The sequence below is a fragment of the Lynx rufus genome, unplaced genomic scaffold (assembly GCF_022079265.1).
Source record: "Lynx rufus isolate CCGP_SWC_20201006 ecotype Redwood Valley unplaced genomic scaffold, mLynRuf1.p SCAF_18, whole genome shotgun sequence".
NCBI classification, from domain to species: domain Eukaryota; kingdom Metazoa; phylum Chordata; class Mammalia; order Carnivora; family Felidae; genus Lynx; species Lynx rufus.
Window position 1 is genome coordinate 28009030 of NW_025814832.1, and position 27436 is coordinate 28036465.

A 27436-nucleotide genomic window follows, 5' to 3' on the forward strand; every position below is an offset into this window, starting at 1 on the left:
TCTCCCGGGGGCTCACCCTGCACTGGGTGCTACCGTGAATGCCACACCTGCACTAACTCACGTGACGTGCACGGCACAAGGACCGGGTAAGCTAGCGACGGGCATTACCCCCGAGTCTCCGATGAGGAAGCTGAGGCCCGCTTTTGTGACTTATTATGACCCAGCGTGAGTGGACGGACGGCAGAGCCAGGATTTGAACGCAGGCAGGGTGACCCCACAGGCCAGGTCCTCCAGCACCACGGAAAAGCAGAAGGAGGGGTGCGTTCCCGACAGCAGAGCCCGAGCAGGTGCCGCTGGGGCAGGGACTGAAGCTCTTGCTCCCCCCTCCTCCCAGGAGCCGCCCATCCTGTTTAGAGAGGCACCAGGCCTCTCACGGGGCATTAGGATTTTTTTATTTTTAATTTTTAACGTTTATTTATTTTTGAGAGAGAGAGACACAGAGACAGAGCCTGAGTGGGAGAGAAGCAGAGAGAGAGGGAGACCCTGAACTGGAAGCAGGCTCCAGGCTCCGAGCTGTCCGCACAAAGCCCGACGCGGGGCTTGAGCCCATGAACCGTGAGATGGTGACCTGAGCCCAAGTTGGACGCTTAACCGACTGAGCCCCCCAGGCGCCCCAAGGGGCGTTAGGATTTTAATCTTCATAAACCTGGGAGCAAAGTCATTCAAAGGCCAAGCCTGGTTGGCCAAGTCCTTCTAAAACAGCTGCAGGGAGCAGTGTGGGGGTCCCAGATGCCAGGGGACTCCAGGGCAGGGGCGCTGATGTAGGAGAACCCTGGTACCGCAGAGGCCCCCCCGCCAGAGCTCCCAGATGGACCCATCCGAGCAGGCAGCAAAATGCCCATTTTCATCCTAAAACCCCAGCTCCTAGAGGCCGCCCCAGGTCCAGGTGGAACTGACAAAATTCACAGGGGCCTCCAAGATGACTCCCCACTTCTGGTATCAGTGCCACGGGAGGGAGGTGCTATTCTTAGCCAACCTGGGGAATACAGGTGAAGGAAAGAGAATGGCAAGTCCGTGGGGCCAGGCACACCCACATTCGGGGGCTGCAGAAAGGCCCTGGACCGAGACGTCAAAGAAATGGCTGTCAACAATAATCGTGGAAAAAGATCCCGGGGCCCTAGGGGACCAGGACCACAATGTAGATTCACTCAACACATATTTGATGGCCAGGGGGTCTCCCTCCCCGAGCTGCAGCAAGGACCAGCGAGAACAAGCAGTGTCATTCGGGACGGGGCGTCACTCCTGCGGGGCTCTGAAAACAGGACCCTTTCCCACTCACTCGGCTCCTTCTTCCTCGGGTCCCCCATGCACCTACGCCGGGGCTGTTACAAACTCCCCATAAATGTCGCAGGGGAACTTCCTGTTCCCTTCTAAAGATGGAAACACTGAATACAAATGGCCGAATTTTGCAAATTTGTGCGGGTGGGGATCGAGGAGGGAATCGGAAAAGCGCACATGCCTCATCTGATTCGAGAAGTAATTCCACATCAAATTACACTTCACACTTTGTCCGGGGCAGGAAGCGGCTCGTCACAGTCTGGTCAGGAACGGGGCTGCCAGAAATCTGAGACTTTGCCCTCTGGCCTGAAACTCTGCTTTAGAAACGGAGCCCAGAGGCTGGAGCCTCTCCGGAGAAAGGAGGGATTTGCAAATGCAAAGGGCTGCATTTTTCCCCCCCTCGGCCCTCCTTCCCTTTTCCGAGGAGACCGAAACTCCAGTTCTAAAGCTTCTGTGTGAGGAGACTCAGGGGAAGTGTGCATGAATAAACATCTCCCAGGACCCCATGCCCTTTGCGGACCCGGGAGGGGACACGGCAGGGACAGTGCCATCCCAACCCGACTCACTCATTCATTCATTCATTCATTCATTCATTCAGGGGCCCGAGGCGCCCCGGAGGCGGGGAGGGGGGTTCCCCCACTCTCACTGCCCGCCAAGGCTCCTCGGCTTGGCTTTTCTCCCGCCAAACGCGTTCAAGCAAGCTTCTCCTCTATTGTGCAGGAAGGAATCTCAAGAAGCTCTCCCTTTCTGCCAACACGGTTTCAATTGGCCCAAGTCGGCGAAGTCAGATTTGGACAGCGGCCACCTCTCTCCCCATGCCGCCCCACCCGCTTCTGGAAGAGGCCTTCTTCTGTTCTCTATTTGCAGCCCGGCCACCTCCTTATCCTCCTCCAGGGAGCTCTCAGCTGGGCTGGGCGGCCCTTCGGAGACCCCGGGCTTTGCTCAGGGCAGGCTCCGAGCTGCAAGCAATGGTTCACTTCCTAAAAAGCAGCCTGCAGAAGGGCCAGGGCCAGGGCTGAGCCCTCCGACTCCCTGCATCAAGGATTCATTTTTTATTTCATTTTCCACTACCCACTGGCCTCGAAGGATCAGGGACTGTGCCCCCCCCCCCAACACAGAGCCTCCTCCCACCCCAGAGAACCCTTCCAGCACAACGGGTCCCCGCCCCAAAGCAAACTCAGAATCCAACCCCGGGCCAGCCCGCCCACCGGGTCTGAAGGGGCCGGCTGACCACAGAGATTCTGTTAGTTCTTGGCAAATATTTGCCAAGTCAAAAGCAGAAAGAAAAGATTCTCCCCCCATGGATGGGTGGAAACTGGCCATTTGTCACAGGGTAGAATTTCCTCTTATCAGGGATGTCCCGCTAAGGGGGGGGGGAGGCCTCCCCTCCCCCTGTCCCCTCTATCAGCGGGACTGTCAGCAGATCCTCACCAGAGGGACAGAGGCTGGGGGCGCTGGAGGTCCCGCCTCCCCCAGCTGATGAAGTCATCTGAGGAAACAGGGCTCCCCGGGGGCCACAGGACACGCCCCCCCCCCCCCCCCCGGCCAGGGGCTAAGCAGAAGACCTCCCTCGTGCCCAGGGTGCTGCAGGAGGCAGAGTGTGGCCCGCGGGGGCCATGCAGGGAGGGCCACATGCTGACCAGATGACCCCTGAGGCAGGGAGTCAGCAGCCCTGGACCCTCTTGAATCAGGGCCCCCATCCCTTTGTCGCTCTGGCTGTGGGCTGAGGAGTGGCGAGAGAGCTGGAGTCATCTTCTCTCCCACCTCTGGGTCCTTCCTGCTCAGGAGAGCAGAGGTTCTGGAAGCAGTGTGCTCGGGGCCTGGGGATTAGCAAGGACTCCTACTCGGACCGCGTCCCCCCGGCCGCCACATGTCCCAGACTCCACTGCTCCCCGGCGCTCCTACGGGAGCCACTCGTTCCGAGGATAAGCCCAAGAAAGGCCCCGTGAACTCTGAGGACACATCCGAAGCCAGTAGGGGAACGTGGGACGGACAGCCCGCCCATCGGAGGAATCTCAGAAACACAGCCACCCCTCTACCCGGGGCCCTCCCCAGGAAAAAGCCGTGTGCAGGGACAGCTGCCCGTTACCCCTCGGGGCGGACGTTCCATCACCCCTGAAACACCGCCTGGGGTCGGGGGTGGGGGGGACGCTGGCCGTGGGCAGGGTGCAGACACCCGTGAGCCCAGGGCTGGGTCATACACCGGAGAGAAGCGGGCACAGCCCATTTCCTGGTCTGCACTGGGGGGTGAAGCTGGGCGTACTTCTGGACTGGCGGTTCTGAGTGCACACGGCTGCCAGACCTCTGCGGAACAAAGTACTGAGGGGTCACCCCTCACCCCACGTTGCAGGGACTGAGCCCTGAGCACCCCAGTCAGTCTTTTCCTTCCCGCCACGCTCTCTCCTCCTAGACGCGCAGGCCTCCGCGGCCTTTCCTCTGTCCGAGGCTGCTGGCTCTCCCACCTGGAAGTCCTGGCCCCCGGCTGGACACTCTCTCCAGGCGACTCTGCCCAGCCCCTGAGCGTCACAGGCCAACCTGTGTCCGGTTCACACACTGATGCCAATTGACCGTCCCAGCTCAGCGGAGATGCCCCGAGGCCCCACCGGCACCAGCATCTGTGGCCCCCGCCCAGTGAAGTCTGGAGGTCTCAGACCGAACGTGCCCCAAACTGAACTCTGACCCTCCGGGCCGCCCCCCAATCCCTCCACGTGAGTAAATGGCACCTCCAGGCGTCCAGTTATCACAGCTACAAATCCGGGGGGCCCAGCCTTGGTCCTTCCCCTTCCATCACCCAAACCCAACCGCCTGTCCCAAAGTCCTACCAGTTCCAGCCCAACATCCCTGCAGGTGGCGGCCTTGCTTGCCTCCCCGCGGCCCCCACCACCCAAGCCATCACCATGCCTGCCCTCCACTCTCACCCCCCCACCATCACACTCGCTGTGTGACCCAGAGCAAGGAACGTAACCTCTCCGCACCTCCATTTTCTTCTGTGTAGATTGGGACAACACTACTGCTTGCCTCCCGAGAGCCCTGAGAGAATCAAACAAGATTGTTTACGAAGCACACGAACAGTGCCCAGTCAGTGCTCTAAGTAGCTGTACCGAAAACAGAAGCCCATACCCAGCTCTCCAGCTTGGGTGAATGGACTCTCTCCCCAGCTCCTACCAGCTCTGCAAACAAGGCTCCTCACAGAGGTTCTTTCCTGCTCTGCTCCTGGAGGAACCCCTCATTTCCCCAGTTGTTGAATGAATGAATGAATGAATGAGTGAATGAACGAACGAATAGGAAACTCGCTACCCTTCCTTCCTCCTCTCTTCCCAGAACACTGTAAGGGGCCGGCCCCTGCTCCCCGGCCAAGCCGGGTGGCGCCTCTCGGCCCGGCCCCAAACTGCTGGCCCGCATCCTCTCCCACGGGCTTCCCCACGGCCTTCGGCGTGTGGCAGGATGGGAATGGGATGTTAACCATTTCCAGTCTCCGTCGTCCTCTGGAGCCACAAAGCACCGAAGAGGAAGGATGGACGGATGGACGGACTTCCGAGGACAGCTCCTGCCCATTCAGGAAATTTTGCTCAGGAAATGGGGGGGAAGGGCGCCCAGAGGAGGAGAGGTGGGCAGAGACTGGGCCTGGGGCAGGCATGCCGGTGGGCAGGGGCTTGCGCCACCCCGGTCACTGCCCCAAGCCGCTCCCCACCGCTGCAGATGGCCTGGCCAGTGCAACAGCGGCAAGCGAGTCCCCAGCGTGGAGGGACCAGGCTGTCGGTCACCGGGCAACCCCGGAAGACATGCCCTCCTGGGAACTAGGGTCAGTCGGTTAGTTTCATAGCCCAAGGGTGACTCTTCCTGCTGCCCCCTAATCTGCGGTCCAGCAGCTACACGAGACCTGCCTCCAGCCCAGACTGAAGAGTGGTTAGAACTGGCAAAGAGAATTTATCAACTCCGACACAACCAGCCTTGGAAACATACCCAGTCCCGGGGCCCAGGGGCTCAGCCTGGACCGCAGATGCAAGGGGCCGGCTGGGCCCAGTGAGCAGCGCTGACCCCCGGGGCTGGGCTGGGCTTGGGCACTTCTCAGTCTGCAAAGCGCTCAAACTCGCTTTATCACACGGGATCCTGGGCTTCCGGGGATAACGAAGTAACAAGATCGACAGGGCTCTCACACGGGTGACGATGGAAGAAAGTTACACTAGGGAGCACACCAGCCCGGGGGGTCCCACCCTCATGGGACCCTGCCGGCAGGCAGACCCCAGGCGGCCCCGCACCCTCCACACCCCCCGGGGTACCTGCCGGCAGATGGGAACCGTCTGAGGCGTCCTCCCTGAGATCGCAGCAGCTGTGGAGGCCACAGGGGTGGGAGCCCGTCGCCTCCCAGGTCCCCTCCCAGGTCCCTCCGCCCCGAGGCTCCGGGAAGGAGCCACATTCATATGGTAATTTCTGCCTGTGAACTGGTGCGGCACAGAGGGCCCTCCAGCTGCGGGCCGGGAGGAGGGGAGCCTGGCCCGGGCCTGACCGCTCGCTCCCCGGCCCTGCCAAGTGGGCCCTTCCCGGGGCGCTCAATTCGGGCTGCGGGGGGAGCGGGCGCCTTGGCGCAGGCGGGGCAAAGGGCCTCGGCTTTCTGCGCTCACGCGGTGGTTTCAGATGACAATGGACACGGGTTTGTTTCACTTCACTTTTCGGTGGCTCCCTGCAGATGATGCCGCGGCCCTCGCCCCCTCCCTGGACCCCAGAGGCAGTCCCCCGCGCCTCCACCCTCCCTGGAAGGAAAGGTCTCCCCGGGGCCAAGGCCGGTGGGGGAAGGGGGAGCGCGTTCTCTCAGGAAAAAAGAAAGGCCGCTCCCACACCCCAGTCCTCCTTTCCCTCAGCTTCCTCTAGGGGGGAAGGGGGAGAGGGAGGAGGAGGGGGTCACACAAAACCCAGCCACTCCCTCCACCCACTTCCTCTCTCACACTGTGGGAGTTCACTGCTGCAGCTGAGAGAGAGAGAGAGAGAGAGAGAGAGAGAGAGAGGAGAGAGAAAAAAGAGGAGAGGGGAGGGGAGGGGAGGGGAGGAGAGGGGAGAAGAGAAGAGAAGAGAAGAGAAGAGAAGAGAAGAGAAGAGAAGAGAAGACATGCAAACCTTCCAGAGAGAAAGACAGAAGGAGAGAGAAAGAAGAAGAGAGGAGAGGAGAGAAGAGGACGAGAAGAGACACGCAAACCTTCCGTAGTTCTGGGCCCACAGGACTCAGCTGCAGACCCGAATGGCTTCTCTGTGCCCCCACCCCCACCCCCAAACCCATCCACAAGCCCATTCACCGCTGGATGCAAAAGGAAACAAAAGGACCCCTGGCGAATCGCCCAGACACAGACTCAAGACAGGTCATGGGGGAAAGTGCAGGAGAGAAAGAAGCCCGCAGCGACTGCCCCCTCCCCGCCGCCCCCGCCGGGGACACAGGGCGCGCCCCCGCCCGTGCTGGCGAACCAACTGTCGCACGACCGGCAATTCCGGGGAGAAATGAAAACACAAGTCCGCACCAAGACAGGGGCACCAACACTGAGTGTTGCATGATTCACAGCACTTGAAAAACAGCGACAGCCCCGATGCCCGGCTACTGATGAAGGGATAAGCAGCACAGGACGGGACCACCGCGTGGAACGCTATTCAGCCAGGAAAAGGAACCAAGCGCTGACCCCTGCTACCACGTGGACCTTGAAGAAACCATGGCATAAAAAGCCACCTGTCCTCGGATTCCACATTTATAAAACGCCCAAAGCAGGCAAATCCATAGAGGCACGAGGCAGCTTCGTGTTGCCAGGGGCTGGGGGCAGGGAGCTGTTCGTGGGAACAGGGTCTCTTCTGAGATGATGAGAATGTTCTGGAATTAGTCGTGATGGCTGGGTAACGTTGGGACGCGCTAAAAACCTCTGAATTGTACACTTTAGACGACTGAATTTTAACGGCGTGCGAAGCGTATCTCAATAAAGCTCCTAACAACAGCAATATAACAGGTAACCTGCTCCCCAACGACCAGGGGTGAGGGCTGTGTCCTCGTCCACGGCCAGCTCCCAGCACCGATCCAACACCCCGCCTCCAGGTGCCCCCCAACTCTGCAGCCCGGCGAGTGGGGGCGCTGGCAGGCTCCCTGGCCCTGCGACTCCCCCCCCCTTGCCCTCTCTGCTCCTGACCCCACCGGTGCTCATTAGGAGCCCCCTTTAATACAGAAGGAAACCAAAACCTCAACCTGAAGGGAGGGGAGACTGGGATTCAAACGCAGCCAATCAGCAACCACAGAGGGTCCCTGGGCAGGAGGGACAAGGGAAAACCCACTCAGCACTCCCCTCCCGGATGCAGGGACACCTGCGACCCCTTACACGTACCGGAACCGACTGGGTGAAGCAGCAGCAGCGGGCCCCAGGCCCCCCCCCCCCCACGCGCACACGCACACACCGGGCAGGTGTTCAGTCTTCTGCGCAGGCCCACCCGACCCAGCGGAAATGATGGCAGGAGCCGGCAGCTGCCGGGGGCGGCCGCCGGATATCCTGGGCCATCTCTGGCATGACCCACCCCAAATCCGTCAGAGGCCCGAGCTTCGCCCTGCCCCGCCCCAAACCCGAAGGATACTGCTGAACGAGCCTCCGTGGAAACAAGTCACAGAGAATTCACGGAAGCCCCGCTTTCACGGGGCGGCAAAGGCCCCAGAGAGGGCGGGGCGGGAGGTCTCTGGCGGCTCAAGGTTTAAAGATGACTTTAGCGCCTCAGTTTCCGAGGGCCCCGTGGCGTTCGTTAGTTAGGGCTTTACTCCCCAGCCGTCCCCGGGGAACCCCAGGGCGAGGGGCCGGCTCAGGGCGGCACACGCGGTGGGACCGTCCTCACCCCAACCGCCCCACAAACACGGGGGCCCTCGGAGAACCAGCCTCCCGTCCCTGACTCACACGTCTCCCCCACGATCTGGGATCTAGCAGCCGACAGGTGCAGGGAGAGGCCACTGGCTCATCCTCCCCGCGGGCCCACGATGGGCCCCAGGAGATGTGAGCAGGCCAGGCCTGGGTTTCAGGCCCAGAAGCATTTCTGCACCTTCCTGCTGAGTGGTGTCCAAAACGCGTTGCTGGGCAAACGTATAAGGAAATAATGAAGACAGAAGTGGCTGTTGGCACACGGGCAAGGTGTGACTGACCAGGTGCTCCGGTTCCACTGCGAGCCCCGGGGGGAGGCCGGGGAGGCAGCCAAGACCTTTGGAAGGATGGCGAAGGTCGGCTGAGGAACTCTGTGCAGGAAGCAGGAAGCGGGCACCTGCTGAGGGGTGCCACCTCCATGTGGACAGGTGGGCACCACACCCCCCAGCCCCTCCTCTGCCCCACCCCCCCCACCAGCCCCCGCCCCACCCCCACATGTTCCCTGAAATTTCCCCTGTGGTCCCGCTCCCCCAGCCGCCCCTGAGCTGCTCTCCTCTGTGTCTCCAGTGAAATTCCAAAGAGCCCAGAGGGAGCATCTCAACACTCCGGGCCCTGGAACCTTTGCTGAGTCCCAATTGCAAAGCAGCTGCTTCCTGGGACCCCCCCCCCACCCCCACCCCACCCCCAGCAGGTCCTAGGACACCTTCCTAGAGCCTCTCATCTTACAGATGGTGCATCTTTTTAAATGTTTATTTATTCTTGAGAGAGAGAACGCAAGCAGGGAGGGGGGGGAGAGAGAGAGAATCCCAAGCGGGCTCCACGCCGTCCGCACAGAGCCCGCCTCGGGGCTCGATCTCATGAGCCAAGCCAAAATCAAGAGTCGGACGCCTCACTGACGGAGCCACCCAAGCTGGTGTGTACTTGCCACCTAACTGGGATGGAAGCTTCTGGAAGGCCTGCCTCGTGGGTCCCCCTACCCTGCTCAGCCCAGGGCTGCCCCGAGGTCAGGACTCAGGAGAACGGCAGGCGAGGGGCCGCACGCACTTGGCACCTCCCCGTCCAGGTTCTGTGACCTCCGTGCTGACCCCGTGAAGCGGTACGCCTTCCGGAAACCGGACGGCGGCTCAGAGGCGACGCGGCACGTGTGTAAGGTCGCGGGGCCATCGACAGGTGCACGGCAGGCACCAGGCGGCTCCCTGGCCCCACGTGTGAAGCTCTCCCTGCAATGTCATCCTCTCACGGAATCTGGGGAGCGGGCCGCTCTCCCAGCGAGCGAGCAGGTCGACAAAGCAGATGTGGGGGCTGGTCAGGAGCCTCAGGAAACGCTGACCCGGTCATAGGTGGCCGGCTGATGCCAAGTTCACAGAGGTGGGGCTGGTCCCTGGGCCCAGGTCTCCACCAAAGAAAGACAGGGGTCTCCTGGCCGCCCCACCCTTGCCCGCCTCTCCCCTCACCTTCCACAGGAACTTCCGCCAGGCTCCTCACTGTTCCCCAACCTCCCGGCTTCCACCCGGAGTCACCGCCCGCCTCGCTGGGAGCCTCACCTGGGCGCTGAGTTCCCTTGGTTCGGAACGGCCCCCACATCCTGCCTCTAAGGGCCTCCGCCCACTGGGGCCCTAAGAGGGGACTGGGGGAGGGTTCACTCTACACCTGAGTAGGGGACACATGGGAAGGCGGGGGGCGGGGGGCCCCAGCTCCAGTGCTGCCAATCTGGCATCAGCAGATAAGTCACTGAACCCGACCTGCTTCCCAGGCCTTCGTCCTGGCATCTGCCTCCAAGATGGGGAGGAAAGCACCAGAGGAGGGCACAACGGGCTTCTGCCCTGAACTGGAACATTCCGGACGTGCGGGAAGACCGACAGGAAGGTGCCAACAAGGCTTGTTGGGCACTATTCAGCAGCAGAGAGGAAGCATGAAGCGGCCCCTCGGCTGGCCAGGTGGGCTCTGGGGGGGGCGGTGAGGAGGGCACTCGGATCGACGTAGGTCAAACCGGCCTTGGGCTGAGGTGGCCTGGAGCAGAGGTGGCTCAAGGAATCAGCTTAAAACTCATTTATTCTGGGGGCGCCCGGGGGGGCTCCGTCGGTTGAGCGTCCGACTTTGGCTCAGGTCAGGATCTCGCGGTCCGTGAGTTCGAGCCCCGGGTCAGGCTCTGTGCTGATGGCTCGGAGCCCGGATCCTGCTTCCGATTCTGTGTCTCCCTCTCTCTCTCTGCCCCTCCCCCTGCTCACGCTCTGTCTCTGTCTCTCTGTGAAAAAGAAGTAATTTTAAAAGACTCATTTATTCTGTGATAAATAAACTTATTCCTAATAGGCAACCTTACGTGTTCCCCAAAGAGAAACTTTCTCAGTTTCCACCTGTCATGTAGGGCATTGAAGCAGCCTCATCACCTCAATAAATTCTCCAAGAGGAAGACTGAGGGCTCCGCACACCGGGCCCGGAGTCAACTGTGGTCAGCAGGACGGGCCCTGTTGGAGGGCCCAGCCCTGCATTAGCAGAGCATGTGGTCTGCAAAACAGCAGCGACTCTCCCTCCGACCCAGGGGGGCCCCTGCCCCCCCCCCGTCATGGGTCTTTGGAGCCCACAGCTGATACCCGCCAACGGGTGGCAACGTGGATCCTGTCCTCAGTCCCCTACTTCCCCGGAACCAGGGCCCAGAGTGGGGGCCGGCCCATCTGGTCCAGTCCCCTGCACCGGGAGGATGTATTCAGATCCCAAAGAAAAGAAACACTCCAAGGAGAGCACGTATAAAGACAGTAGGGCCACGGGCTGTTCTCGTAAGGCTCTCCGGAGCTGGTCGTACAGAAACCAGAGGATTTGGACAAAAGATGAAAAGCTTTGGGCAAACCGTGCTGACCGTGCATGCATTCAAACGTTAACTGAGCAAGCTCCTGGGAGGTCTGGGGCCGGAGACAGAGATCAATAAAATGCAATCTCTACACAAGTCCACAGTCTAGGGAAAGACAGGACACAATGTCCCCGTCCGGTCCGTGTGTGTGTGTGTGGGGGGGGGGGGGGGGGGTGGGGGTTCTCCACGCAGGAGAGTGAATTTGAAATCACCGTCCCGCTCCAAGCTAGGAAAATCTTATCTGTGGTCCCAACGTCAAAGGCCTGGTGACAGGCACCTAGAACCTGGCCTGGGAGATAAGGGAGGAGATAAGTATCCGGGAGGTAGGACACACTCCGCTGGGGACATCAGCAAGGACACTCCAATGACCGTTCAGATGACTGGGCACTCGGTGCCTGGCATTTGCAGGGCAGGGTAGGGGCTGGCAGGCCTCTGGGGACACAGGTCCCGGAAGTAGGGATTGCAAGCCAGGTGCAAAATGGAGGAAATCAATGCCTGGTGAGCCCTTCTTCCCCAAGGCCAAGTGTGGGGGCGGGGGGCGGGAGGGAGGGGCAGGGTCAGTGTCAGTGACTCAACCCCAGCCTGGAGCTGGGGTTCCGAGGGCCACCTTGGCTGCTCGGGAGCCGACATCTCCCCGAGGGTGGCCCCCCCACCCCCAGCTTCAGGAGAGGCACAAGAAATTTGGGGGTGCCTCTGCCACGATCCAGCTAAACTAAAACGTTTAAAAATCACATTTCGGTTGGAACAGCCAGGAAGAGGGGAGTGAGCTGACGGGTTCACCTTCGCCTTTCAGACCCTTTGTGAGAAGCTGCAGCCCCCCAAACCAAGGCCCAGACCCTCTTCCCGGAAACCAGCTTCCGAGGGCTGAGCACCAATTCTGCTCTCAAGGTGGGAACGGGCTGGTCCAGAGGGCAAGGGCCCGAACTTAGAATCAGAACTCGGAACTCCTGGGCCCGGCGGCCCGGCCCTTCCCGGTGGCGATAACAGAGAGAGAGAGGAAGGGGCATTTGGACCCCACTCACCCACCCCAGCCCAGGGACAAGCCAAGGCGGGCAGGCTGGAAGGCCTATCATTAGCTGTGGGCCTCCCCTGGCTTCCCAGCCTACTCCTCGGAGAACGGGCTGGCCCGCACGGATGACTTCACTGCCTGCCACCCTGGGGAGCGTTCCTGGGAAGGCCTCGCAAGGCTCCACTGAGCGCCTGAGAGCAGGTCCCTACCTGTCCAAGGAACCAGGATGGCTCTCAATAAACAAATCAAAGCCTGCCGCTGGAAGGCAGAAGTCTGGGAATGGAGTCTTGGCCAAGGGCTGCGATTTCTGCTGGAAGCATCTTCCCCGAGAGCTCGGCTGCGGGGAAGTGGGCAGCGGTGATCTCCGAGATCACCAGCCCTGAAATAAAGTCATCCCTCCTGTGCACCTGGCCAAGGAGAGCAGGAGGGAGCCCAGAACCCCTTGGGTGGCCTGGGAAAGCTGGCCCGAGCCTTAAATGTGCAGGGGGCATCGGATAACGGAAGCTCCTAAGCCTCTGACAACACAGGAAGCTAGGCTAGAGGCTGGCGGGGGTGCTTTCTTAAGGATAGGGTCTTCCCCTTCTCTGAAGGCCCCTAGGGAATGCGTCTCATCCTATCTGACAAGAACAGCTCAGGCTATGACACAACAGGAAGTGGGGAGGGTACGTGGCTGGGGAAGAGGGGAGGGGGTGGTGGGAGGTAGGTCAGCCCAGAGACTCTGGTTGCCTTAAGGGGTGCGGGGCTTCTGTTCTCGAGGCTTGGGGCACTCAGGGAATGACCCACGGGCCCCAACCTGGGCTGTCTTTGGCTTGGGTGGGCGGGGCCTTGTGGCTGCCCCCTCCCCGCGTCTCAGAGCGCCCTGTGCCCCACACAGAGTAGGCCCTCCCCACACGCCAGCTGAACTGGCCACCGTCCCTGACACGGTGCCAGTCAAACGGAGCAGTCTGTCGGAAATACAGACAGAAACCAGCAGACACATTAGTGATGCAGGTGCCCCAACACGGAAATAATCGGGGGGGGGGCAGTGGGGATGCCCAGGAGGGGCCACCGACAACGCAGTTGTTAAAAGGGGTCAGCCACAGAAGAGGCCTCCCTCCGTAGTCTCACCTGAGCCCGAAGGAGACCCAAAGGGACAGAAGCAAGCATCCCACCCTTCCAAAGAGGTCCCACACGGACACTGGTCCTCCAGCCCCAAATGGTCCAACAAACTCATTCTGCTTCCTATTTCCTGAAAAGGAGCCCCCCTGGGTTGCCACGGGGAGCCAGCCAGAAGAGAAATGACATTTACGTAAACACCCACGGAGGCCAAGCGCCCATGAACGAGGTGGGAAACCCACACGTGATTGGAAGGGATTAGAAGGGGACACAAGGGATTAGAAGGGAGTGGGGGGCTTTTTCTCCGTCCTTGCCTAACGGGATTTTCCGTGTGGGATCCAAACCAAATTCCTGCTAGGGTGCTACCCCTACCGCCAGAAGCCACTGCCCGGGCGGCACATTTTCCTCCAGGAAAGGAATTCCAAACTTCTCTTTGGTGGGCAGAGATGCTCCCCCAAACCTCTGACAAAAGAGGCAGATTTCCTGGCAGAGAGGAAGCAGAGGGGCACCGGGGCTGGCTGAGTCGATCCCCGGGGGGCAGTGGGATGAAGCTTTGGGAGCAGAGGGCGCAGGCTCTGAAGCACCCCGGCCATCCCAGCGCTGGTGCACGAGGGGGGCGGGGGGGGGGGACTCGCCCGGCTGGCTGTGGGATTTGAGTCTGGGGGATTTCCCATCGTCTCGGCCGGAAAGTTCTTTGGAAGGCACGTCCCCAAGGAGCTCCTCCGTCACCTCCACCCCCCACAGCCCCGTTCCTTGACAGGGAGTGGCATCGGCCCCCCAGGATGCTCCGGGCACCAGCCGCCTTCCAGACGCCCACCCCCCCCCCCGCCGTCCCCAGGACCCGGAGACAGCGCGGCAGGGTCCCCCGCGCCCATACCAGATGGGGCACCCGCATGTCCAGGGTCTGCCGAAGCTAGCCTCCCAGCCGCCCGCCCCAACGGCTGACAAGCTGTGCGGAACGATTTTAAGAGGCAGCGGTGGCCAATCCGAGTGCCTCCCGGGCCTCCTGGAAGCCAGGGAAGCCCCCCGCGAGTGGGAAAGCGGCTGCGAGAAACTCCCCGCCGCGGGAGGACCTGGCCACTCGGCTGAGCTGGCCCAATATTTACAAAGAGATAGCTGTGGCCGCACAAAGCCCTTTTCTCCTGCTCCGCGGCCGAAAATCTGGGCCCCGCGTGGAGACCGAGCTCCCGCCGCCCCTCTCCCGGGGACCCAGAGCCGTCCCGCCGGCTGGTGGTGGGGAGCGGGGGGCCGGGCCCGGGTGGGGGACGGGGACCCCCGGGGAGGCGCCGCGCGCGGCCCCGCCACCGGGCCGTCGGAGGACCACCGGGCGGCCGCACCACCTGAGGGCCCCCGGCCACCGCCGGTGCGAGGCCGCAAGGAACAAAGGGAGCGGAGGACTCACCCCTGCAGCTGAGTCGGGCTGCGCTGGCTGCCGGAGAGCGCGGCCCGCCCACCGGGTCACATGGCTCGGAGCCGAGCAGAGGATCAAAGGGGCTTTGTGGCCGCGGAACAAGGAGCCTCCCAGAGCGCGGGCAGAGGTAGGAGGGACCGCCTGAGCCGGGAGGCTCGGGGGCAGGGCGAGGGGAGCAGAGTCGGGGGGGGGGGGGCGGAGGAGAGAAGGGGCGCCCGGCTGCAGGCCCGAAACCAACCGGGGTGCATTCTGTGCGTAAGAAACGCCAAGGAGCCGAGCTCCCGAGCCGGCCTCCAGGAAAGCGACAGGGTCCCCCAGGAAAGAGCTCCGGGAGGGAGAGAGGGAAGATGGCTCACCTGGACGTCCAGTCCCAACTGCCCCGGCCACAAGTCAGGGCGCCCGCAGAGTCCCCTCCTCCCAGACTGTCCTGCCCGGGGGAGGCGGGCGGGACGGGAGTGCAGGGTGGTGCCGGGAATCTGACACTGCCCGGGGGCGCCCTCGGTCCCTGCTGCCCCGCCCAGCACCCCCCTCCCTTTGCCAGGTGAGCCCCAAACGGGTCCTGACCCCCGGCCGGCTCAGATAACACACCCAGGCTATCGGACGGGCTCCCTCAGGTCGGCAGACCTCCCCCAGGAAAGCGGTCAAGGGCCAAAGCCTCAACTGCCTAAGCGCGCCCTGGTGGAGACGGCCCCAAGGGAGAAGCCTCGAGAAGGGGAACTGGGGCCGGGAGGGGCGGGGAGGTACGGGCGGGGCCAGCTCACCCTGAGCACTTCTTTCTTCCCGGAGCCGCGGCTTCTACAGCCCTCAGGGCCCTGGCAATGAGTCACCCTCCCCCGCAGAACCTGGTGTGGTGCTGGGACCCTCAGGGGGGATGGGCTAGGTGGTCCCCAGAGGGAGGAGCTTGGGAACCACCCTGTTTGGGGCTGGGCCTGGACGCTGGGATCTGCCACGACCTCTGACCCCTGAGTGAGTCACTCCCAGGCGCTGGAGTGGCCGAGGGAGCCCCAGGCCTCCTCCCCACTAGCAGAGAGCTCCCGCGGGTTTTGGGGGGATTTGCAGGGGCGGGGAGTGAGTCGTTCAAGTGCAGAGGAGTACGCCTTGAGAAGGTGGTGTGAGGGCCAGCTGGCCCAGACCCGCTCCCCAGGCCGGCTCTCCTTCCCATTCCCATGCCCCCCCACGTGGCTGGTGGACGAGGCCCCCAGGCACCCACCCACTGGCCACACTGGCAAACCGGCCACATCCAGCTGGTCCCCCTGGGGTTCCTCAGAAGCCAGCTCTCCCCAGCAGCACCAGCCCAAGCACTGCCCACCCCTGATGGCCACGGACTCCGAACCATGAAGGCTTCAGGGGGCCGCTGTCCTCCCCTCCCCACCCCACACAGAGTGCAAAGCCGCCACCGTGGTCTCTGGGCACCTGGCCAAAGACGGGGAGCGTCCAGGGGAGGGATGCGTGTCCGGAGATCTTGTTCCCATCACGGCGGGAGGGGGGACGGTGGTGGATCTGAGACGCGGGCCTCGGAGGCGGACGCCAGAATCAGGCCCCCTTCCCGGGAGATAGCTTTGGCTCATGACCCAACCCTGCGGGCTCGGGCCCTCCCCACCTGTAAAATGGGCCCATCAACTGTAGTCACGAGAACTAAAGTGGGACAGGACGACCAGAATCAGGAAGAGTGGCCACTCAAAATTGACGCCTCTCTTTCCTCCAAGAAGGTGGTTTCCTAGGATGGGGAGTCGAGGGCTCCTGCCACCCCCTGCCCACCCTGCTGGGCCCCTGTCACTGGGGCCCCGAAGGACAGTTCCAAGAACCATGGACAAAGGATGCCAGGGGGGACTCCTGTCCCAGGTGTCAAGGTTAACAAGGAGCCTGGATATGCACCTCCACTCTGCACCTGTCCTGTGGGCAGAGGGCCGCCTTCTCAGTACTCCCCTTAGAAGCTCCTTCTCTGCCCCTGACCTAGCTTTGCCCCCCAGGGCCCACCACCCCTTCCCGGGCCACACGTGGGCAAACCTCACGCTCTCCGAGGCCGCCCCTTGCCCTACCTCCTCCCCTCCCTGCTCACCTCTGGCCCAGGAGACAACCCGGGTGCTTTCCACATGTTCCCTCACTCATCGCTCACCCGATGGGGGTCTCCAGAGCACAGGAGGAGGGGGTCCCTGGACTAGAGGAACAGCCTGAAGCCCGCAGGGCTCCCCACCTGATCCCCCAGCAGAAAACAGAAGGCAGGTCCCCGATAAGCACCCCACGTCTGTAATTCTCAAGTTTCCAGTAGCCACATTGAAAACCGTAAGAAACGGGTGACGTGTCATACATTTCACTTAATGGAGCCTCCACATGTCATCAACATAAACACTTTTTAGGTATTTTACATTCTTTCTGCTTTCCGTACTGAAGTCTATGAAGTCCAATGTGCACCGTGCACTTACGGGACCCCGTCCCCACCCGCCCCCGGCTTGGACTATAGCCACGTTTCAAATGGCTACCGTCCCGGACATTCTCGATTTCACCCTGGTTACACCAGACCCTTGGACAGCTGTTTACGTAGACCGTCTGATTGTAGCCCCACACCCCCCTTTCGACAGCGGGGGTGTGGCTACTTTGGGGGTGCTGCAGGCCACAGCTTGATGGGACCCACCGTAGCTTTACTGAAAGATATCGCTGAGGCCACCGATCCCGACATCACAGTGTCCCCCTTCTGCGGATGTACTGGGGCCATGTGCAAAGGGAGAGAGTGGAGAATGGCGGGGGGCGGTGGGAGCCCAGGCGGGGACCCCAAGAAAGGAGAAAGGGAGAGGAGCGTGCGGTCCAGCTGAACTACCACAAACCCTGCCCTTTGTGAGCCCAGGGATTCCACACTCCAACATCCCCTCGTGTATGTCCTTCCAACCACGACTCATCCTGCCTTTGTTTACTGACTTCAAAGTCACAAACAGCTTCACTGGTTAGAAAAGAAATCTATAAAGACAGAAAGCAGATTGAGGTTGCCAAACTGGGGGCGGGGGGAGCAGTGGGAACTGACTGCTTAACGGACACGGGGTTTCCTTTGGAGCTGATGAGAATGTTCTGGAGCTAGATCATGGTGCTGTTGCACAACACTGTGAAAGTGCTAAGTCTTTCGAACGGTAAAGTTCACATCCTGTGTGTTTGATGCCATACAAAAGTATTTACAGAAAAAAAAAGCAAGTTTAACGCATCCTTTTTCCTCTTGAGCGAGGGCGCCCTACTCCCCAGGGGCCTCCCGGAGGAGCCAGCCCCTCCCACACCTGTCCCCAGGCCTGTGGCCTCCACAGCTGCAGGGGCACAGGTTTCTGTTGTGTGAGGCCTCTGTCGCAGCGGCCCCAGGACACTCACACGGCCTGCAGTCCCGACCGGACCACTGTAAGGGGGGAGCTTCCTCGCAGGAACGAAGAAACGGGACGCTCCGGGCCAGAAGGAAACTTTCGGGTCCAGGAGCAGCAAAGAGGATCCCTCCCAGCCCCAACGAGGGGGATCTAAGTCGAACTGTCCAACCCTGAGCTCGACCGACCCTTGCCCACAAAGCCAAGGAAGCCCCCCTACTGGGCACCAGGAGGCCTTGCGGTAGAGTGGGGGGGGGGTCCCCTGGTGACAAGGATGCCCTAGACCATTTCCGCCAGTGGGTGCTGCTCACCCACTGGCCTCCCTGGGGGAGCCTGCCACAGGGTCCTATTCTGAAAGCCACAGGGGGACAGCTGGGTCAGGCTCCCACTTCCAAATGGGCCCACTGGGAGTAGAGCACGGTCCAAGGGCATCACCCACCCTGCAGTGCCGGGATGCCCACGTGATGCCCACGTGATGCCCCTGTGATGCCCACGTGATGCCTGAGACCCTCTTGTGGCTCACAGTAGCAGCAGAAGGGAAGGGAAGTGGTTACACCACACCCTCCCTCTCCCTCTCTCTCTCTCTCTCTCTCTCTCTCTCACACACACACACACACACACACACACGCACACGCCCCAGGGCCCGGGGCCCCCAACTCGCTCCTGCCAAGCCTCAGCCCTCCTACAACCTCTTTCCCAACCCACCCTGGGCAAACCCCGCGGGAGGCAGCCGATGCTTCCCATCAAAGGCCAAGAAGAAAGGATCCTTCCCTCTCCTCTGCCGGACGGTCACTGGACTCCCACAAGGGAGGGCAGGGGGCTGCCGCTGATGTGGGAAGCCAGCAGGTGCAGCCACACACCCCCCCCCCGGGGAGGGGAGCCCACACAAGGTCCTGCTGTCCCTGGGGAGGTGGGGGCTCCCAGAGGCCCCAGGGTGAGGGCTCAGGCCTGCCTGCAGGGAGAGAGGCCTGCAAAGTCTCTCTCGCCGCAGGCTAGCGTTGCAGGCTGGCGGTTGAGTCACATCTAGCTGACGTCTTTCTTCTGGTCCCTTTGCAACCTGGCCCAGGAGGAACACGGGCAGGCTGCCCCCCGTCTCAAACACAAGCCCCCTCCTTGGGCCCGTGGGCTCTCTCCCCACCGCCTAACAGTCGGTCTGCATTGTGGCTTCTATCTTTCCACCACCTGCTGGCATCTTAACCTCCGTCTGGCTTCTGCCCTTCTCACTGGTAACCGACCACTTGACAAAATTCTCAGGGCCGCCACCTGGCTCCGCCCACCTGGCGGGCCCCTCCCCTCATCCCCCAAGGCAGGGGTTTGCACAGCACAACAGCACAGGGGGGTCTCCTCCGCCCTCATCCCAGCCCCCCTGGAGAGAGAGAGGAGAACAGCCTCTCCTCCGTCCCCAGAGCCACCCCAGGGACCGTCTTCCCAGCTCGGCCACCTCTTACACATGCTGTTTTCTAATGAGCCTACACCCCCTGTCCAGGCCCTGCCGTCTCCCAAACCCCACCTAAAATCCACCCCCACCCCCTGCCCCGCTCCCCGCTAAAGGCCACCGCCTCCAGGGAGTCCTCCAGATGGCCCCCCTCAGCCGGGACCACCCTTCGGTCCCCCGGATCTGGAGCACTTGCCAGGCTGACTTACTCACCCGCTCCTGGAACGTGTTTGGGGAGCGCAGGGCAGGAAGGCCCCGCTTCCTCCTTTCTAACAAGCGTGCCTCCCTCCTCCACTGTCCCTCAAGGAGGCTTTAATACACATTTCTTTCTCCTCTAGCAAAGCCACTGTGTCAACAGCGTGTCTTAGAAACGATGTTACGATATCTTAACTTTAGGAAATTGTGCTCCTCGTCTGCAGCCACCGCTTGTCATCCCATTATCCCGGTGCATTATCCCGGCTCGAGGGCCACTCAGTGGGATCAAAGAAGCTCCAGGCACACTCCCAGCCCCACCCACCCCACCCTCCCTCGGTAACTGCGCGCCCTGGGGCTCCGAACTCCCAGCGGATACAAAGCCAGAATCCTAGACGCCCAGCATCGGAACACTCAGACCCTACAAAGACCAGTAAAAACCCCCAAGGTGTCTATGGAACACTCCAGGGTGTCAGGAGGGAGGACCGCCAGGTGGGGGCGCTCCAGGTCGCCTTTAGGTGTGATACTGTGGGTCCTCCCCTCCCCTTCGCTGAAACAAGGGCCCAAACCAAAAAGCCCAGCAGCTAAGATGATAGGATTTTGAGTCAAACCATACAGGGTTTCGTATTTAGAGGGGGACCGAGGCTCCGGGACGCGGGCTGAGAAAGGGCAGGATTATTGGTTTGGTTTCTGGAAACAGGATCTCAATCCTAGCAGCACTCCATCCTTCTTAAGGGGAGCGGGTAAGAAACAGAGACGCCCGGGCCCCACCCCAGCAATTGTGATTTAACTGATCTAGGGCTTGGTATTTTTGGAAAATTTCTCAGGGGACTCTAACGTGCGGTCCGGGTTGAGAAGTACCGTTGAGGCCTGATAGATGCATACACACACACAGCTGGGATCTGGCGAGATCCTGACAGCATTTGGAGCGGAATGTACCCAAGAGGCACGCTCGGATGAGTGCAGCTCTCAGGGTCAACAGCTCCTTCAACCGTCCGGGGGAAGCGTCCATCCTCGAGAGGTCTTATCCTGCCTTAGGACAAAATCAACCCTTCGGCCCAGAGAAACTTGGTTTTAACCCCGAAGGTCCGCGCAGTTCTTGCTGATGGGGGGCGGGGGGGGGGGCCTGGAGATTCAGCGGGCCAGGCTCGGGCTTTTGCTAAAGTATCTCCACACAGCCCACGGCCCGGCCGGGAAGAGCAAGAAAAAGGACATCTGAGCTCCTGAAATCTCTTGATCTAAAAGCAGAACTCGCAAAAGAACACGGTTGCCATCATTCCCCTCCGCGAAGCAACCAGGGAAGTCGGACTTTATCACAAGAGATGAGAAGTCTTTGCACCACACCTAAACAGACACTCACAAAGCTATCGACTTCCCATCTGTCCTAAGGGGCCATTTATCTTTCCAAAAAGTCATTTGTTTTCCAGGAAACGTTCCTCTCCCCCTCCCTTTCCCCTACTAGGATAGTATAGAAGCTTCCAATTCTAACTGCCCATCTGAGTCATATTTTTCTGCAAACTCCCATATGTACATGATTAGAGCTATCTTTTCTCTGGCTCATACGTATGGCTTTTTATCGGTTTAATTTGGGGGGCTGGGGGGGTGCGGTGCCTGTCAGTTTAATTTGCAGGCCCCAAGGACTGAACCTAAGAGGATAGAGGAAAAGGTTTTCCTCACCAGCACCTACTAAAAAAAAAACCCAACCCCCCCCCAAAAAAACCCTCTCTTCACTGCAGATCCACACCTTCCACACCCACAGCCAGGAATTCAGACCCCTGGTTCTCAAAGTCTGTTAAAGCAGGAAAATTTGCCCCGCAAGATACCCCCATCCTAAAAGTTTTCCACAACTATATCGATCAACTGCTACCCTCCACCATCCCGCTTTTGAGGTTTACAAGTACATACACCAGCACATCAAATGTTTGACATTTTATAATGTGAGGGTTCTTTAATTTTAACTTTTTAAAACATTTATTCATTTTTGAGAGACAGAGCGTGAGCGGGGGAGGGGCAGGGGGGGGGGGAGACACAGAATCCGAAACAGGCTCCAGGCTCTGAGCTGTTCGCACGGAGCCCGACGCGGGGCTCGAACTCTCGGACGGCGAGATCACGACCTGAGCCGAAGTCGGACGCTCACCCGACTGAGTCACCGGGGCGCCCCCCCCCCTTTATTTTTATTTTAAACTCTTTAACTCCCAACCTTTTCAGACGTGGAACCACTTTGCCTCTACAGTACCTTCTAAGGGCCCCAGAGAGAAGGAAGTGGGACACAACGGGTTCGACTTCTCAGCCCGTCCGTTCTCTCCAGGCCAGGCATCAGATCAGTCCAGACTCTCTGGACACAGGCTGGGGCGGGAACAGAGGTCACAAGCCCCGCAGGTAGGCTACAGGTTTTTACAATAATATTTCTAAATCCACATTCCTGGGTTACCAGGGGACACAAGAATGGGTACGCAGCACTGTTTCTTTCTTTCTTTCTTTCTTTCTTTCTTTCTTTCTTTCTTTCTTTCTTTCTTTCTCTTTCTTTCTTTCTTTCTTTCTTTCTTTCTTTCTTTCTTTCTTTCGCATTGTTTCTAACGGCGAAAACTGGAAACAACCCGATGTCCATCGAGGAGAGAACAGAAAGCTGTGGTATATCCACCCACCGATGACCACCTGGCAGCGAAAATGCACAAACCAGAACCACGGGCATGAGGCGCAGGACCTTAATTTGCAAGCACGAAAAACTGCGCAAGGATGCTACTCTACGTGACGCGCTCCCAGTTACGGGACGTGCAAAACAACAAACAGCGCGTGTCGCTGCCCGGGCTGGACAGAGGCTCCAGCTGCTCACTGTCCGAGATGGTGCACGTTTACTAAAAACTCAAGAAACCTTCGGGGGCGCCTGGGTGGCTCGGTCGGGTGAGCGTCCCCCTCGGGCTCAGGTCACGATCTCGCGGTTCGTGAGTTGGAGCCCCGCGTTGGGCTCTGATCCCCTGTCCCCGTCTCTCTCTGCCCCTCCCTGGCCTGTGCGCACGCTTTCTCTCTCCCTCCCTCTCTCTCAAAAATAAATAAAAAACACACACACGCTGAAGAAATCTTCGCAGGCCCTAGGGGAATAACGAGGCGTGAGCTTTTCGGTGGCTAGCCGGCAAAAGTCGTCACCTCCCTGAGCCTCAGTTTACTCACCTGTCAACCGAGGGCGACAAACCACCTGCTACTGGGCTGCTGGCAAGGAGGCTGCTCAGACCTCCTGCCCTCCCCCCTTGTGGGGTTCTGAGCAAGATGATAACAAGCTGACAACCTCAAAGGGCTTTGAAAACCACACGATGCTCCCACCTAAGGGGAGCCAGTGACTCCTGGGCCTGTTTTCATGACCTGGCAGAAAACGTCCCAGCCAACGGAAGCCTTGTTTTTTCCTCTGGGGGCAGAGGCCTCGGCCTCAGGCCTGAGGTCTCAGGCTACCTGACACGAGGCTTTTGTCAGCCCCAGAACCCGCTTGTGGTGCGGGGTCCCCGAAACCCCTCACGCCTTTAGGTGAAACCACCATTCCGGTAAACGAAGCGGCCTGTGTGATCCAGGCCCGCGAGACGGCCCGGCTCTTTCCTCCTCTGTCTCCTCCCAGGACCAAGAGCTCAGGAAATCACAGGCTGGGAAGCTGCTGGAACATCATTCAGAGAGGGGACACTGACCCTCCCCGGGCTCACCCCACACACCTGAGCACCCCAAGTGCCAGCCCCCCCCCCCGCCCCCACTCGGGAGCCCACTTTGCTCGGGCTGGACAGAGACTCCAGCTGTTCACTGTCCGAGATGGTGCACGTTTACTAAAAACTCAAGAAATCTTCGGGGGCGCCTGGGTGGCTCGGTCGGGTGAGCGTCCCCCTCGGGCTCAGGTCACGATCTCGCGGTTTGTGAGTTTGAGCCCCACTTCTCTCTCTGTCCCTCGCTCACTCGTGCACGTGCACGCTCTCTCTGCCGGTCTCAAGAAAATAAAAGTAAAAAGCACATGAAAAGAGGAATACACAACATTCAGTGAAAGGAGCCAAAATGAAAGAAAAAATGTGTCTCATAACAGCGTGCTCCGTAGCGCCATTTAGGTAAGTTCAAAACCAGGCAATATTCTTTGCGGGGACGGAACATCTCTGTCTCCCGACTGGGGTGGGGGGAGGGGGGTGCCCTACATGAATCCAGGTAGGTGGTAACATCTCACAGACCCACACACCGAAGACAGTAAAGGCCCCGAAAGCTGGTAAGAGCTGAATGAGACCACCGTCATTTCCTGGCTTTGATAACGAACCAAGCTCTCCTGAGGGAGGATGCTGGGTAAAGGGTACGGGAACTTTCTATGGTTGCTTCTGTAACGTCTTGAGAGGCTAAGGTAACTTCAAGACAAAGCTTTTTTTTTTTATTTATTTAATGTTTTTTTTTAAACGTTTATTTATTTTTGAGACAGAGAGAGACAGAGCATGAACAGGGGAGGGGCAGAGAGAGAGGGAGACGCAGAATCCGAAGCAGGCTCCAGGCTCTGAGCCGTCAGCCCAGAGCCCGACGCGGGGCTCGAACTCACGGACCGCGAGATCGTGACCTGGCTGAAGTCGGACGCTTAACCGACTGCGCCACCCAGGCGCCCCAGCGAGGCTGTTCTTAATGAATCCCGAAAGAGGCCCAACCCCGGTGGGAAGGCAGGCGTTCCAGGCAGGGGGGGCCTACGGGGGGCCACAGAAAGGAGTTCTGGGAGTCAAGTTGGGGGGGGGGTGCGGCAAGTGATGAGGCTGGAGGTCCCAACTGTCCTAAAGTGTCATTCGCAGCTCTGTTTCCAGACCTGAGAATGCGGTGCTCACGGTAGTGAGGGGTGGGGACTTGCTCACCGGGTCCCCGCTCAGCTCACGAAATGACTGTTTCATGGCCAGAAGCGAAGAGCCTAAATTCTAACTTCTGGCCACAGGGGGGCCCGCGGGGTCAGCGGGCATCGCAAACCCACTCGCCAAGGTCTCAGGGAGCCCTGGGCAGCCTAGTGATGCCGGCAGGAGGTGGAGGGCAGCAGCCTGACGAGGAGGCCCCCACACCCGTGACCATCTACCACCACTTGAGGACAGTGCTTCGGGGGACGGGCTGAACACCCGGTCTGAACTCCCTGCAGACCCCTGAACCCGCCACTGAACTTCCCTGGGCCTCAGTGTGCTCACTCACAAGTCAGGAAGTTGAACCCTCTTCAGGCTATAGACTTAAAAAAAAACAACACAAAAATGAGGCCAGTGCTCCGACCCTCACCCTCGCCTTCACTTGTGAGAAGGGGAATAAATAGGTTTCTCAACTGGTGTCTTTCCTGCGCTGCCCCAGGGGAGCCTTCCTGTAGGGTCTGGAGCTGGGAGAGGCTGGGAGAGCCCAAAGTGGGCACACAGAGGCTCGGGACATGGAGGATGCCTCCGGAATTTTTCCAGAAGATCACCACTTCCTGACTGTATTAGCTTCCTGTTGCTGCTGTAACAAACTACCACAAACATCGGGACTTACAACAACGTAAATCTGTCATCTCCCAGTTGTGGAGGTCAGAATCCAACACTGGCCCCTCTGGGCCTCTCCCTTTCTCCTCCCTAAAGAGAGAGTCCACCAACTGCACCCGCAGAGAACGCTTCCGGAACCCAGTGGGACCCCCTGCCCTGAGAAACGCTTGGGGACGCTTCTTTGTGCCCGGTCCCACGTGGTGGCACCCTGGCCCTCTCCCCGGGTGCCCTCCCAAAGCCCGGACACTCGGCCCACCCCGCAGGGGCGTCGGTACGTTTCAGCTGCTCCCAGGCCGAGGGCGGCTGCCGGGAAGCCGCTCTTGCCCACGCCCGGCCCGGCCTCCGTGAGAGCGGCCAGGGCAGCAAAACAGGAGGCTGGAGGTGGCAGGGGCCGCAGAGGCCAGGCCGTTCTCTCCGGCAGAGGCCGGGGAGGCGCGGGGGGCAAGCCGGGGACGTGATTCCCGCCTGCGGTTCTCAGGGGAAGGGTGGGCCCGGGGAACGGCGAGCAGGGGCCCCAGGAGCTCCGCTGTGGGGGGATGGGAAGGGGCTCTGGCCCGACAGCCCCCACCCCTCCGTGGCTCCGGCCCAGGGCCTCCCCGCCCCCGTCCCATCTCGGGGGAGAAAGTGAGGCTCCTCGCCCTGCCAAATTCCAGTAATGAATCCCACATTCATTCCACCCTTTCTGCTGTTGGAAGCTCTCCCTCCAACCTTCCGGGCTCGCTCTGAACAGCTGGCCTGCAGAAGTCGGTGGGATTAAATATGCGGGGTGGCTCGAGGTGCTGTGCAGAAAGCCTGTTCTCACTGCATCCCCCCACCCACCCCTTCCTCCGAAGAGGCCTCTCATTCCTGTCCTTTTCCCTGGGAAAAGCTGGAGGAGCCACAGGGGCGGCGGGATCCAGCATTAACTCTTTGCTGCCCGCCAACTTCCTGCCGGCGCCCTCCCCCTCGAGGCCGGAGGGGCGGGAAGTTTCACTCCCACCACGCCAGTCCCCTGAGCCCTCGTGCATAAAAGCGCACGCGTGCGCGGTCAAGGCCACACGTGAGAACACACACACCCCGGGGGGGCACAGCGCTTGCCTGCAGCCCGGCCCCCGAGCTCCGGCCCTGCCCCAGGGGACGGTGTGCGGACTGCGGTCCCCTGAGAGGGTCTCGCCTCACCAAGGACACAAAGGCAGGGGGCTCACAGGGCACCTGGGTGGCTCAGTCGGTTAAGCGTGCGGCTGTTGATCTCAGCTCAGGTCTCGATCTCATGGGTCATGAGTTCGGGCCCCGCATCGGGCTCTGCACGGACGGTGCGGAGCCTGCTTGAGATTCTCTCTCGCCCTCTCTCTCTCTCTGCCCCCTCTCCTCTTGCTCTCTCTCTCTCTCTCTCAAAATAAATAAATAAACGTTTAAAAAAAAAAAAAAAAGAAACAAAGGCAGGGCTCAGGAGCAAACGTGCTCAGATGCCTCTCTGGCAGTTTCCCACACACACACAACGTACCTGAGCTGAAGGCCGCCCAGTGCCCGAGTGCGGGACAGAGGTGGGAGGCCCAAGGACACCCTCAAAACCGTAAAGGATCCCATGACGAATAGCTGTGGTCGTTAGCCCAAAGGGTGTCTGTCTCCCTCAGGTGCCCCATCTTTCTGGAATGATGTGTGGGGAGACTGGGCTTCGCTGACCTGTGTACCCGGCCCCACCCCAAGGATGGGTCGTTCCACCTCCAAACAGGCAGCCACTTAAGGGGAGGCCACAGAACCAGGGCTGGGGGCCGGGCCTCCAGCTCGGCCACCAACCTGCTGTGTGACCCTGGCCAACTCTCACCGCCCCTCTCTTGGCCTCACGGTCTCCGCCATAAGGAGAGAGAGTTAAGTCAGAGGTCCGAGGAGGTACGTCAGGGGCTCGGGAGTCACGCTTCCGGGATGCAAACCTTCCCTCCGTGACGCCCACTTAACTGTGTGACTTTGGGCAGGTTACTCAATCCCTCTGCCTTGAGCTCCTCGGCTGTGAAATGGGAATACTAACAGAACTGACTTCACGGCAAGGATGATGGGATTAAAGGAGGTGCGTATGCCAGGTAAAGCGCCCCCAGGCCACGCGGAGTCCCAGGGCAGCCCTGGTCACCGTGAACGGACCCCCACACCCCCGTCTGCGTGGTCGGGGCCCCGTCCGTCCTCTGCAGCTCGAGGCCCCAGCCCACAGAAGGTGCCGCCCTCCCCGCCTGCCTCTCTCCCTTCGGGTGAGAGCAGCGGAGAAGCTGGAAACCGGCCTTAGTCCCCAGTGACCGACCACCCCCCTGAGTTAGGAACCACGGAGGCCCCAGGCCACCACCCTCCGTCCACACTCGAGGACGGTGAAAGATCTCCTTGTCGTCTTCAAAACCACTCCTCTCCCTCCCTCCGCCAGACGCGCCCTAGCTTCCTGCACGAGAGCCAACGCCAACCCTCAAGGCCGGCCAGGGGTGGGGCGTGGGGAGCCCAGGAATACCTGGGACTCGGGGTTTCGCG

At 60.5% G+C, this 27436-nt stretch overlaps 1 protein-coding gene and 1 long non-coding RNA gene across 9 annotated transcripts in view; one reads left to right on the forward strand and one right to left on the reverse strand.

Moving 5' to 3' along the window:
- Positions 1-27436, reverse strand: part of SEPTIN9 (septin 9) — a 150235-nt gene that overhangs the window by 18671 nt on the left and 104128 nt on the right. The window contains exon 1 of one of the 8 annotated variants that reach the window (XM_047081303.1): positions 14861-15022. The exons of 4 other annotated variants lie outside the window; for them this stretch is intronic. The gene's annotated coding sequence lies outside the window, so the exon portion shown is untranslated. Of the gene's footprint in view, positions 1-5558; positions 5807-7628; positions 7700-14495; positions 14582-14860; positions 15023-27436 lie in introns of those variants that run through there. 3 more of the 8 variants (XM_047081306.1, XM_047081307.1, XM_047081305.1) reach the window with 3 other exon arrangements.
- On the forward strand, positions 14545-21989 carry LOC124513384 (uncharacterized). Its single transcript, XR_006962377.1, has 2 exons — positions 14545-14631; positions 21675-21989. It is a non-coding gene; the product is annotated as an uncharacterized LOC124513384 (long non-coding RNA).